At 51.8% G+C, this 13,179-nt stretch overlaps 1 protein-coding gene across 16 annotated transcripts in view; it reads left to right on the plus strand.

Moving 5' to 3' along the window:
- Window positions 1–13,179, plus strand: part of PTPRS (protein tyrosine phosphatase receptor type S) — a 199,905-nt gene that overhangs the window by 566 nt on the left and 186,160 nt on the right. The window lies entirely within an intron of this gene.

Below are 13,179 nucleotides of genomic sequence, written 5' to 3' on the forward strand. Positions count from 1 at the left end.
CGGGGAAGGGGTGCCGCGTCCCCCCGTGTCGGGGTGCTCCCCGGCGCTATCGCCCCCGTGTGTATCTCGTCTCCGTGTCACCTCCAGCACCCTTCTCAATCGTGTCATCTCTTATCGACGTGTACAGATGACCCTGTCCCCCCCCCCGTTATCTGTTCTGAGTTGCGTGGAGTGGCCGGCTCCGACATGGCCAGCCGGCGGGCGAACGGGGAAACATGGAGCCGTGCCTCCGGCGTCTGTGACACGCAGCTGCTCGCTCCCCGTCTCCGCGTGCGGGTGGATTGCTTTGTTCCTGGGTCTTTTCTGTAGCTGCACCTCCTGTCCTGGCTGCCTGGGTGTCCCCCCCCCCCTTGCATCATTAAACAACAGCTGGACTTCAATGATTTGATCTCTATGTGGATTGGTTGTGTGCATCTGGGGGGTGGAGGTGGGGGGGACGCCGCATGGCTTACGGGAATAGGACGGGGGGCTTCGGCATTTGCAAGAAGACCAGATTTGGGATTTAGCTGTGTGCATTTCGGGGGTAAAGGGGGGGACGCCGCGTGGCTTGCGGGAATAGGACGGGGGGCTTCGGCATCTGCAGGAAGAGCGGACCTTGATTTGGGATTGAGTTCCCTCCAGCCCCGAATCAAAGAGGTTCATCGGCTTCTTTTCCTCCCCCACCTTCCCTTGTGAGTTGGAACAGTTGGGGAGCGACCATGTCGCGTTCAGGCAGAGAAACGTATGTAACCTGCTCTTTGCTCGGCAGATTTTTCTCTGCACCTGTGTGTCGGGTCTGAAAAGCTGCCCTCCGACCCCTTGCCGAGAACCGGCCATTTCCCTGGGGTGGAGCAGAGGGTCGGCGATCTCGCCGCGCCTTTTGCAGGGCTCTGGCACCGGTCTTTCATCGCCCTGCATGTTCCACCCAGCCTGTGTTTTTCCTTGGTGGATTGGGCGAGAAACCTGTGCATGGCTTTTGAATCGTGGGGGTTTTTTTTTTTTTTTTAAATAATCTCACCGAAATTAGGTGTGACACCAGCATCCCGGGGAGAGGCCTCTGGCTTTAACCATACACTGCTAAAGTATCTGATTGATTTGGGCAGACCATTCTTTCTAACTGTTTCCTTCCACCCTTTGGGAGAAGCGAGACAAACGGTCAAATCTCTCACCTTTTAGGCACCTGCTGCTTCAGCCGTGGGGTTTATTAATGGCTCTTGGAAGCAAGGCTTTTTTTTTTTTTTTTTCCTATTTCTGTGCTTTTTCCAAGCATGTCACGCGATGTGTCTCTCAGCTCGCTCCCTGCAAAGGCTTTTGGTTATTTTTTTTTTCTTCTCTTTGAAAGCTTACATGCCTATTAATATAGAAGAAGTTTACACTTGATCTGGGAGTCGGAAATGGGGCACAGGGATTTACACGCAGTGCATTTTAAAGAGATTGAGAGAAAGAGACTGGGTGTGTGTGTAAATGCACGCAAATTGGAGGCTCATAAGTGTGACGGAAAATGCTTTTCAAGGATCGCAGCCTCCTGTATAGTAGGATCTAACCAATCTAAAGGCTCAAAGGACGTTTGGGATGGCTTTTTAAACTCAATTTGTGACACCTCGATGGTGAGTTGCGGATGCTAGAGTCCTAGTTTCCCAGCCAGGGGGTTTTACCGTGTGTCACTTGTGCTCTGGGATTTGCTGTCGAGTGGTGGGACTGTGCCCCTCCAAAGGCGGGGCAGGCGAGGGGGTGAAATAGCTCTGCAGGAAGGAGACAGTCGGGTGGTGGCAGCTGCATGCGAGGCTGTGCAGTTGCTGTGCACCCCTGTGCTCCTGCGCCCAGAGAGGATGTCCACCTGCGGATCTCATGGCGCTGTGCTCACACGGACTGCAGGGTGCACTGTGCAGAAGGAAGTGGAAGGGCGGGGGCTGGGGAGGCGAGGCGGTGCCCAGGGAGAGATGCTGTAACCATGGCTCGCAGCATCATGGGGGAACCATTGCGTCATCGTGGGGAGAAGATTCCACCCTCCTGCCTCCCTCACTTAGTTTTAAAACTAATTTCTCCTTCGTCCTTGGACGTCGGTCTGTAGCATCCTGAGGGCTCCTTCTCTTCCAGCCAGCCGACAGGCACCAGAGCCACCTCTTCGCTTGTTCCTTGCCTTGAAGATTCAAGAGGTTCTTTTTTCTGTTCTCCTTCTGTGTCACATGTCAATGCAAACTTCAGGCATTTCGGTTGCCGTTCAATGCTTGCGTTTGGCAGAGGGAAGCTGCTGGTTCTAGACTGATGAGTAAAGCCATCCATCAATTTTGAGGGTTTCAGGTGATGGAATAAAGGTCTTGATTTCCCCCAGTCAATGGTATGGTCAGAACCGAGTGGATTTATCCGTGGACAAGCTCTCCGGGCCTGCATTCGGCGTTACATGCTCTACAAACGGCATCGGGCTGTGGTGTTTAACTGGAAATGCTGATGGATAAAAGAAAGCTCTTTGCTTCCAGTTCTGCGCAGTGGGATGGCTCTCAGGTGTGTCTTCTTTTCTTTTGTATGCCGGCAGTGAATAGCTGCGAGTGGGTCTGGGGGGTCTCTGAGCATGGACCCCTTGGCAGCCTTTCTCTCTAAGGTGTGCACTGAAATCTTACCTCCTGTGTCAGAGGCACTGCGTATAATCTCTATCTGTTTTAGCGAATATATTCCGTGTGGTCCTGGGATAATTTTTGAGGTACTAGCAGTCCTTCTAGGGGATGTGGGGGCAAGGAAAGGAGATTTAACTTGAACGGTAAGATGACTTGGTGCAGAGTGGCGTGACTTGTATGTCTGGGGCTGTTCAGGATTGGGGTGAAGAGTGTTACTAAGGTCCAGGAACCTTAGACCCGGGATGCTGTAGCAAGCGAGCTTCCTTTTCTCTCTGTCGTGTGGTGCAGAGGGGAGAGCAGAGGTGCCATCCCTGAACGTGGCTGGTTTGCTTTCAGCTGCCGTGAGAGAATGCGCTGGCTCCTCTTAAATAAGGCTGCTCATCTGGAGAAATGGCGGGGTGTGAGGCAGAGGGTACGGTACATATGGGCATCCTCTTTCCACTAAACACGGCTTTATTTGGGGGAGGTGGGGAGGAAGCTGCAGCAGCGGTTGAACGAATAGATCAGTCTCGATTCTGCCTGTTGCTCCTGCGCTGGATGCTAATTGTCGGCTGAGCATGAGGATAGCATCGCTTGCCTCTGCGACGGCCTCCGTCTGCAAGGCACCATTGTCTGGTCTGCGTCGGGAATCTGCTGCTAGTTCCTTGTGATTCTGGGAAGTGGCTGCTGCCCGCCTGCGCTGGAGTTTCCCTGGCTGTCGACATAGGTGTGTCTGGGAGATCAGAGCTCTGATCTGCCGTGGCCAGGAGCAGCGTGGCCGACTAGCAGCAACACCGATGAAGCGCTCCGAGGTCCTTGAAAGAAAGGAGCAAAATCCCAGTCTTGCAGCCCTGCCTTGCTTCTCCTGCCCTCCTCGGGAAGGGGATTATCTCTCGCCCAGAAGACTGGCGGCACAGAACCACTTGTTTACTGTGGAAAAGGAAGCATGTGATTGTCGGGTCCCTGAAGCCTGTCGTTTGCATCGGCGATGCCTGCGTCTTCCGAAGATGTACTAAAAATAAAGAGATGTAAACCTAGCATGTTTGGGAGATAATTGACAAAGCTTTCATGTTTTGAGCTTGGAACAATTTTCCCCTGCTTGCATTAAGGCAGAATTTATGGAATCATTCAAAACAAATAGAAAATATTAGGATGGAGATGGGGGGAGGGTGTCTGTTTTTGTTGCTGTTTGGTGTTGGGGGTTTTTTTGCAGAGCCGTCCAAATACACTGGGAGCAGACCTTCTTTTTGCTCCTTAGACTCTGCTCTTGCTTTTAGTCTTTGGCATCGCTGTCAGAATAAGAGTATAAAGCACTAAAAGACTGGAGCACTTTGCTCCAAGGGCAATAAAGAACAAGTAACGGACGCTATAAGGATTGGGCTGAGCGTCTCGATAAGGCAAGTGGCTTTTATCAGCCCTGCGGGGAGGCTACCTGTGTTGTCCTGGCTTTGTGCCCTGCTCTTCATTGCTGCTGCCTGCCTGCGCCCCCAGACCCCATGCACACATGCATCCTCCCCTTGGTTTGAAGCTACTGTCTAGTTTCCAAGGAACCTGCAATGGCTGCTTCCTCTGCGCTCGCCGTGCAAGGCTTGGGAGCCCCTCAGGCTCTTGGCTGCCTTGTCTTGCTATGAGCTATGGCTGGCTTCTCCTCTGTGTGCCTGGGGGAGCCGGGCTCTGGCTGTCAGGGGAGCTGCAGCCTGCCGGTGAGCTCAACAGAACTGCAACGCCGTGTGTGTAAACTTTCCGAAGGGGAAGGATAAAAGGCAGCATCTTCCTGTTACGTCCCTCGTGTCTGGAAATTATTGATGAGGCTTCCCAATGCCATCCCCCTTTCTCTCTCCCTCTCGCTTTTTTGCATGCATGCTTCTAATCTGCGCTCCGAGCTGAAGCCGTGGGAGGGAACAGCTCCAGCTTTCCCCGTGTCCAAGAGCAGAAGCAGGTGTTGGCCGTCGAAAGTTCCTCCAGGTACTTGGTGCTGCTGTATCGCCTGCAGAGGCTGGCATAAGCTGCTTCGTGGGCACAGCAATTGTATTGCACTAAGATGATGATGCCAGTCGCAGCATCCAGATTGCTGGGCGAGGCGGGGGGTGCTTTGAATTTTGCCCAGCTGGTCTCATGGCATGCAAGTCTAATCCAGGCTTGTTGGTGAAAACCACATTACTGCTGCTTAGGTGATGGGGAGCATTGCTGGTTGGCTGAAGGAGGCTTTAAAAAAAAAAGGTTAATCTGGAGGAGATGAGAATGAGGGGGCTACTATCTGATTTGTCAGCTTCATCCCTAAATTGAAGGTGGATGCTGTTTGTCACGGAGACGGAGCGTGCGGTTGTGGGGGGGAGCCACTGTTTCCATTGGTTTGGCGTCCCAGGGAAGGCGAACCTGGTTCCTGGACTGGGAAATGGCGGGTTGTGGGATGTCTTGGGGATGCGACGGTAGCCGACGCGAGCTGCAGGTCACCCTTAAGCTAACACGCGGTAAAATGGAGCTGGCTTATTCAGTAGCCAGTCAGAGTCGGTAACATCGCAGCCGCTGTTGTAATGTTCCCATAGAGGCCGGAGAAAGCAAAATGTTCCAGAAAAGAAAGAAGCCACCTCCTCTCTGAGCAGTATTTATGGAGCTCAGGGGGGAATCTGGAAAGCAATTGACTTTTCCGTTTCTTGCAAGGTGCAAATTAACAAGTGACTCATGGCACACAGTGCCGTGTCACACCTCCGAATGTGCCGGGTGCCTGGCTGTGCCTGCGGGGTGAGAGCATTTGCCTGAGACGCAAGGCAGAATCCATTAGCTTGTCCAGGTCTTTTATTCCCATCCCTATACAAACTGAGCTCGAGCTTGCTCGGGCACTGAGGATCCCACTATCCTTCCTTTTTAAGAAGGATTTCCCCCCAACTCCGTTTTGTTAAGCACCCGCCTTTCAGAGGCTCTGCGTGATGGGCTCTGGAGGATGCCTGGGATTCAGAAAGTACAACGCGAGCAGTGTAGTTAATGTGTTTAATCCCGTTACCTTCCCCATCAGTCTATCCTGGCCTGTGCAAAAGGACCGTGAAAAGCAAGACACCAGGGGAAGTAACCCCATGGCGTTGAGCTATGGGCTTTAGTGGCTTCTAAACATAGGACGTCTCTGGTCACCCTGTGCTGATGGGGAGAGGAATACTCTGTCTCTTGGGGCTGAGATGCAGGAAGGATGGAGCTCCTGAGAAGGAGGAGACTTCTGCCTCCAGCTCTCTGGAAGGATTTATAGGAGAGAATGTAATGTAGGATGAGAAAAGCCTTTAGCTAAAAATAACACCAGCGAGACAGGGCAGCATTTCCGGCCTCTTGGCTCCGAACAGTGCAGAATATGAACCGGTGGCGTGTGCGGTCACTGTGCCCTGGCAGTCTGGGGCACCGTCTGGGTGGTGCTGCCCTGTCCCCCACGACTGCCATCAAGTCATCTGCTCCTGTCTCTCTCGCCTTGTTTACTAGCTTTTGCTTCTTGCCCAAGACCTATGTTGTTTAAGGTGCAGCCGTCCTGGGGAACGGCCTCCTGCGGTCTGCATGGTCTGGGGCATTTCTGTAGCCCCCCTGTCGCTCGAATCTGAATGCCTCGCAGTCTTTAGCGGTCTGGTCACAATGTTCTGTGAGGGAGGGTAGTACCGCGACCCCCATCTCGCAGCAAGGAGCGGAGCAGTTGACCTACCCAAGGGGCACAAGAAGAGTCGAACCGAAACCAGGTCTTGGGTCCCTAATAGCACTATAACCATTGGGACGCCCTTCCTCTGAATATCCCTGTCTCTGCTTTGTGGGGAGGGGTAGGACCACGCTGACAATGCGGTCCTCTCCTCTCTCTCAAGGGTGGGATGGATGGATCTGAAAATAACTTTCCATTGATTCCAGAGCCCGGTGCCGGGCATCCCTGCTCCCTGTTCCAGGCAATGAGCTGGCTGGGATTTTGGAGAAGAGAATACATCTTTTCTTACAATTCTCCCTCCCTCCCCTTCAGAGGTTTGTCGTCCTTGAGCCACAGTGGGTTCATAGCCCACTATTAGCTGGACTTCATGTAGGATTTGATCCCTTGACAGCCCTTGCAGGCTGCAGTGACTCTAGAAGAGAAGACCGTCTCTGGAGCATGTTTTGGAAGAGGATGGAGAGCAGTAGGTTCTTCCTCCAAGGTACTAAGACTACTGCTGGTCTTCCCGGGACAGGCACTTGCCAAGTTTGCTTCTTGTTCAAAAGGCAAAAAATAGAAGGATGGAGGTCTCCGCCTGCTTATGTTTAACGGGGTTGTCCTAATGCAGGGGCGGGGAATTATTTTGGGCAGAAGGCCACTGACTGAGTTTTGGCAAGCCATCAAGGACTGCATGACAGGCAGCCCAGGGCAGATAAATATTAATTTTCTAAATGTTTTAGGGACCCCACGGGCCAGATAGAATGGCCTGGCGGGCCGCATCCGGCCCCCGGGCCGCATTTTGCCCACCCCTGTCCTAATGCAATCCATATGTGGAGAGCCCGTATTCTCGGGGAGATCCTGCACCCGCAGTCTCGCCAGGTTGGGCTGTGCTACCCGTACGCAGTCGGTGCTCAGTGTTGGGCACGCTGTGCTGTGTGTCCTGGGGGAGGAGGAATTGCCTGGTTACTAAAACTCTGGATCTGAAGCTGGGAGCCGTGGGTTGCAGTGCCAGCCTGGCTGTCGCCTTACTGTGCATCCTGGGTTGTGCCTCAGTTTGCCTTGTATGTAACATGGGAATAATCTATTCGCCGCATCAGGGTTTTTGGGAGACTTGGTCTCCTTTCAGAGAGCCTAGGCTGGAAAGCGCCAGTGTCAATGCTTGCCTGGCTGTCAGGAGCAGGAAGCCGACTTGCAGTCCCCTGACCTCCTGGCTGTCGTCTGTATTTCGGGATGCGGCCTGGCCTGGGGGCAGGGCGTAGCTGCCCGGCGAGGACTCCCTGGGGCTGAGGTTTGGCATGCGTGGAGCAGCTGCCAAGTCTGCAGCCATTAGCTGAACGCTCCATTACCAAATGCACCCAACCGGTGGGGCTTACAACCGGGGCCATATTTCAGATCAGTTCCTGGATGGGCGAGCCGCATTCCTTCTGCCTAATTGATTATTGGAAACTGTTAATTGTTCCCTGCCAGATTGATTTATAAATTAACGAGTTTGCTGGCACGCTCCTCCTTCCTGTGTGCGGCCAGGGCCTATATTTCAAAAGGGAAAAGGCATAAATACTTCTAGTCCTGCAAGAGGAGCCTTCGGTTGCATGAACACTTTGCTTAACAAAGGGACTCCTGCTCTGCCCTCGGGGGAAGAGTGGGAGCAGCTTGTTATGTGCGACAGGTCGTCCCTGGAGGGGTTACGTACAGGTATCGTGTGGCCCTTGGAGGTAATGTGATTAAAAACTAGACTCCCGGGTCCTGGAAAGGGAGTCCAGTCTAGAGATCAGGGTGGGAGAGGACTCTGGGTTTTGTTCCTGACCGCTTTAACTTGAGCGAGTTCTTAAATCTCTCCAGGCCACTGTTTGCCCATCTGTACAATGGGGCTAATGCTCTCCTTAGCCTGGCAGGGGTTGATGCGAGTCTTAACTAACATTGGTTGAATAAAATACTGACTCATTGGACTGAGATGGAGGAGAGGTCTTGGAAGAGGAGTGGCTGAATGCAGCTGTTGCTTTTCGAGGAGGAGCGATCCGGTTTTTCTCTTGGGGGTAGAGAAAAATATTTACTCATTTTGTCCCGAGGGGAAAAACGTCCCTTTCTGCATGAAGAGAAGGAACAAAGAGTGGACTCTTGCAATGAAATAGACCCTCGATTGCCTTTTTTCTTCACCTGGGGTTAAAGAGATCTCAGATGTCCAGCAAGGCAGGTCATTAGAGCATCTGATGTAGTGCTATTGATTTTGGAAAACTATCCGAGGCTTCTGTTTTAAAAGGTATTTGTGGAAATGGATGGCTTAGAATTAGATTCTACCCCCTGTGCATGTTCAGGAGGATTGGAGCAGATCGACTTTTGATATCCCAAATCAGGTGGAGGCTGGACATTTTCCAAATCCGGCCCTAGGCCTGACACACACAGTTAATCACCTGCTGAAGGCGGGGAGGAGGGGGGACAAGAGAAAGTCCAATTTTCCTGATTAGGCAGGTAATGATGAAGAAAGTCCTTGTTCACTGCAGCATGACAAAGTGTTTCTTCCTCTACTCTGCCAGGTTTGTCAGATCCCACCCAGCTTGGGACTGCAGCACTCTCCTCCTTCCTGTGTGCGGCCAGGGCCCATATTTCAAAAGGGAAAGGGCATAAATACTTCTAGTCATGCAAGAGGAGCCTTCAATTGCTTAACAAAGGGACTCCTGCTCAGCCGTCACGCAATAAGAATCCAGGTAGCTCATAACTCAGCGGGGCCAAAATACCCAGTGGGCATGTCTACACATGCGCTTTAATGCGCAGTAGCCCATTTTACTGCACATTAAAGCGTCACAAAAAATTGTGCAATTACACTGATGCACAGTAGCCTATTCTACTGCACATTAGTGTCACTTAAAAAGCATATTAGGGCAGCCTAATGTGCATTTATTTAGTACTTCGCATTGGAGGGCGTTTGTACACATGCTTGCTCCGTGGCACCGGGTGCTTTTAAAAGTGTCCGATGCTGTGGCCCGTGCATTAGTATAAAGGGTGAAATGTGCACTGGTGCTGAGAAAATCGCGGCGGTGCGCTTTTGAACTAAAACGCATCCAAAGTGTTTTAGTTCAAAAGCTCACCGCCGCCATTTTCTCAGCGCTGATGCACTTTTCGCCATTTGTACAAATGTATGTGATGCAGCGCCAGGCGCGTCAGCTTGATTTTAATTGAGACGGCTCGATTTCATTGAGTCTGCTCCGACGCGCTGGATTTCCAGCACATCAGAGCAGACAGATGTATGTGTATAAATGCCCGGAGGTACTAAATGTAATGTGCATTAAGAAAAACGCATTAATGCACGTGTAGATGTGCCCAGCGAGTACGACAGTGGTAAGGGTGGGGCTTGCTCCAGAAATCAGCCTGGATGGGAGTCCTTCCTGGTGTAAGCTATTCATGCAGTTAAAAACACCCTTTTTCCACTACACAAATCTTAACATAGTTGTGTACGTCTCACATAGGTCTTTTTTGTCTCGTTAACTCAATACAGACCATGTTTATAGAGCTGCCTCGGTGTCCCTTTCTGGTTCAGCCACACTTCCACCCAGGTCTCCAAGCCAGGTGGAAGTGAGAGAGAACGCAGCACGGCCATCGAAGTGATTTTTCTGTGCTGTTCTACACGTGGTTCGCATTCCCAGCCTTAGCTGTTGTTTCAGTCACAAATGTGTTGCTTTAAATTGTTCAAATTGTGCAACTGCAGCATAGGCTACAAAGATAAATTGAAGACAGCTTTGACTGAGCCAGTGTTGGCATCTAAATGTGCGGTAGAGAGTTGTATAAAAAGGATGCTGTTACTTGCGGTTTCTACATCTTGAGTTTTAATTCTCTTTTTTTAATGAAACTTGAGCTTTGTGCTTTCCATTCTGCCCCCTGCCCCCATGTTAAAATACGGGGAATACCTATTCCCCGTGTCTAACCAGGTATTGGAGTGGAGGACTCTAATGTCCTCATGTCATTTAGGAAACCCAGCTGTCATGAGAAAGCAAAGTGGAACTGGCCAGTCTGGTTTCATCATAGAATAGATAACATTTCCCTAAAAGAGCACCCAACAGCGACCAGTAAGTTGGGTGCCTCGAAACCTCCCATCTCCAGCAATGATCCTCTACCCTTCCCTGTCTCCATCCTGCTGAGATCTTTGCTGCTTTCTGGCACCACCATAGGGATCAATACCCAAAGTCACACGGCAGGTCAATGCCAGACCTGACGCCTCCAAGCACCATTGGGAAGTCATTTCCCCTCTTTTGCCTCCTGCATCTGACTTCCACTTAGACCACGGCCTCTTGGAGGCAGGGATGCTGTTGGGATGCGTCTGCAGCTCTCAGTAGGACAAGGCTGGTTGGGAGTCTCTAGATGTCTTTCTTACTCTTGTTTTTCCACTAAGACCCTAAACGTGCATCAAGTCCTGACATTGCAGAATGCAAACAGATTGGGTGTAATCAGCCCATTTTCCTCTCTGCCACTAGAGTGCAATAATGCCGGGGCTTGCTTCTGCAGGCGCCGGCTCTGATCTCCCCTTCCCTGTCTGTTTCTTTGGCAATGAGCTGCCTGTTCTTGATGTGCGCTCCGTGTCCATCTGTGCTGATTATTTTATAACTTGACTTATTTTCCTTTGACATTGTGGCCTAGTAAACTAGGCGGTCTGATTTTGCTAGCTTCCCCCCCTCCACCAGCTCTTATCACCGATCTCTTGCATCTGTCTGCTTCTACCGGGTCTTCATTTTTTAGCTTCAGTATCATTTGCTCAGCTTACCAGTTTATCTAATTTGGCGTCCACATTTGCCATAGCTGCCTAGTCTCTGATTATTTTCTGGCTCTGCTCATGTAACAGACTGTGGTCTGCATCTGTTTGGCATGCCCTGGATGTGAGGTCTCGCTAGCCCACTGCTGGGTGGAAATGTTTCAGCCTCGGGAATGTGAAAAGTAATTTTCAGCCTTCGCTGCCCTCTTGACCCTCCTGAATAAGATGAGTATTGGGATACAAGGTTTTTCCAAAGCTTGTTTCCTCTCATTTTTTCAGAACAACAGGATGGTGCACAGAGCTTGTCCAAGAACGTATTTGGCTGATGTGTGGAGCTCCCAAAGAGTGTGGCTGGCTGGTATCGTTCCCAGGACCTGGTGCTGGGTGGCATGTCCTCTCTCTTTTATGAATTAATGTAGTTCAGATTATTTCCTACTCTTTTGGAGGACAGGGTGACATCGACTCAGGGCTGCTGTCTTCCAGCAGTGCCCACAGCTATCAATGGGTGCCTTGCGCTGAAATCCAGATGACAGCGCAGAACATGATTCTTGTGCTGTATGGTCCAGGTCTCAAAGGCAGGAGTGTCAAACTCATCCGGCTCTGTGGGTTGGACAAGTGATGCATGACCGGTCCACAGACCTGTTCTCTGGCCAGCCTGGGATGCATGCTGCATGTGGCCCCAACTTGGGCTGTGCCCGGGGCACACAGCCTCCATTGAGGCGCTATGCGTGGCATGCATCTCAGCAGATGGAACGGGTGCCCATCGTGTGCATTGTCCATCCTGAACCCCACATACAAGGCTGGGCCAGTGCACACCACATGGGGCTGCTATGAGACCTAGGGGCAGCATGGCAGGCCAGGCAAGGGGGCTCTGCATGGCAACCTCTGACACAGCAGTCATGTGTAGACTAAACAAAATCTCCCATTTTCGCCAACCCATCTACATTTGTGCTTGTGCAACCCCAGGATTTCCCGCTGCTTTAAAGGTCATTTAGTACCGTATGCCAACGCTGCTCAAAGATGTTTTAGCGTGCGCCGCTCTCGTGCTGCGCCACTCTCGTGCTGCGCCGCTCCGTGTGTCGATTTTGTTCATGCAAACAGGCAGAGACTCCGAAGACTTGTAATTAATCCCCTTCGCCATGAGGCCAGTGCCAATTTCTCCCTTGTTGGCAATGGGAGTTAGGTACCTAAAAACTTCCCGAGGCTCTGCACCTAGGCGGGCAGTGCTGCCTTAAACCTTCAGCTGTGCTGTGCCCCTGGGTTTCAGCTTTGGGGTCTTCTGGGGTTGGTTGGTTTCTTCTCCCTCGAGTTGTGGCTCCTGTCTCTTCTGCTTCCTTGATGCTGTGGCCATAATTGTAGATGGCCAGTTGCTTAGCAACAGGACATCTTCCCGGGGAGGCAGCGCTTGCAAGGCTGCCTGCCTGTGGAGGGGCTGATGGTCACTTGGTCCCCACTCCTTGCAGAGACTTGAGGCAGTGTCTGCTTCCCTTGCACTCCCTGTGGGAGTGGGGGTGAGACCTTGCGGTGTGACCCGGGCGAGGCAAGTGGGGGTGATGCAGCTGCCTTGAAATCCCAGCCTGCCTTGGGGAACCTGCTCGCCCCATCGCCCGACTTACAGCACAGGTTGGATTTCAGACAGGGGCCATTGCTTGGATGTGCTGGGTGCCATGGCTTGCAACGACACGTGCATTTGATGGACTAGGAGGCAGTGTCTATGCCTGGCCCTGATGAGACTTGAGATGAGAGAGTGCATGCTTACAAACACCCCCAGGTACATGGGGGTATCTGAAGGCTTAATGGCAGAGATGGGGTGGTAAAGCTCTCAGCCGCATTTTTGACCCCTCCTCTTGCTGTCTGGTATTAGAGCATATGCATGCTGATGAGCACATCCATTTCGGTCTGATTGCTTCCTCTGAGCTGCCCCAGACTCCAATTAACAACCATATTGGTTAACTCTTTATTTTCCCTTGCAGCTTATCTATGGAGAGGGCATGTGGGAGGTGTTACTGATGCCCAGCTGCCTACCGAGAAAGGAGGCCAGCGCTCCGTGTTGGGACCCAGGCCTTTTCCCCAGGTCTTCTTGCATTTGTCTCCCTTCTGCATCCTGATCAGACCTGGTGGTCCCTCTCTGCAGTGGTGTGTGATATCCTGCCTTGCAGCAGACTTTTAAGCCTCATTTCCCCCCACTCTCTCCCTAGTTACTGTGGCATCACTCATACCATGAG

Source organism: Alligator mississippiensis, chromosome 16 (assembly GCF_030867095.1).
Source record: "Alligator mississippiensis isolate rAllMis1 chromosome 16, rAllMis1, whole genome shotgun sequence".
NCBI classification, from domain to species: domain Eukaryota; kingdom Metazoa; phylum Chordata; order Crocodylia; family Alligatoridae; genus Alligator; species Alligator mississippiensis.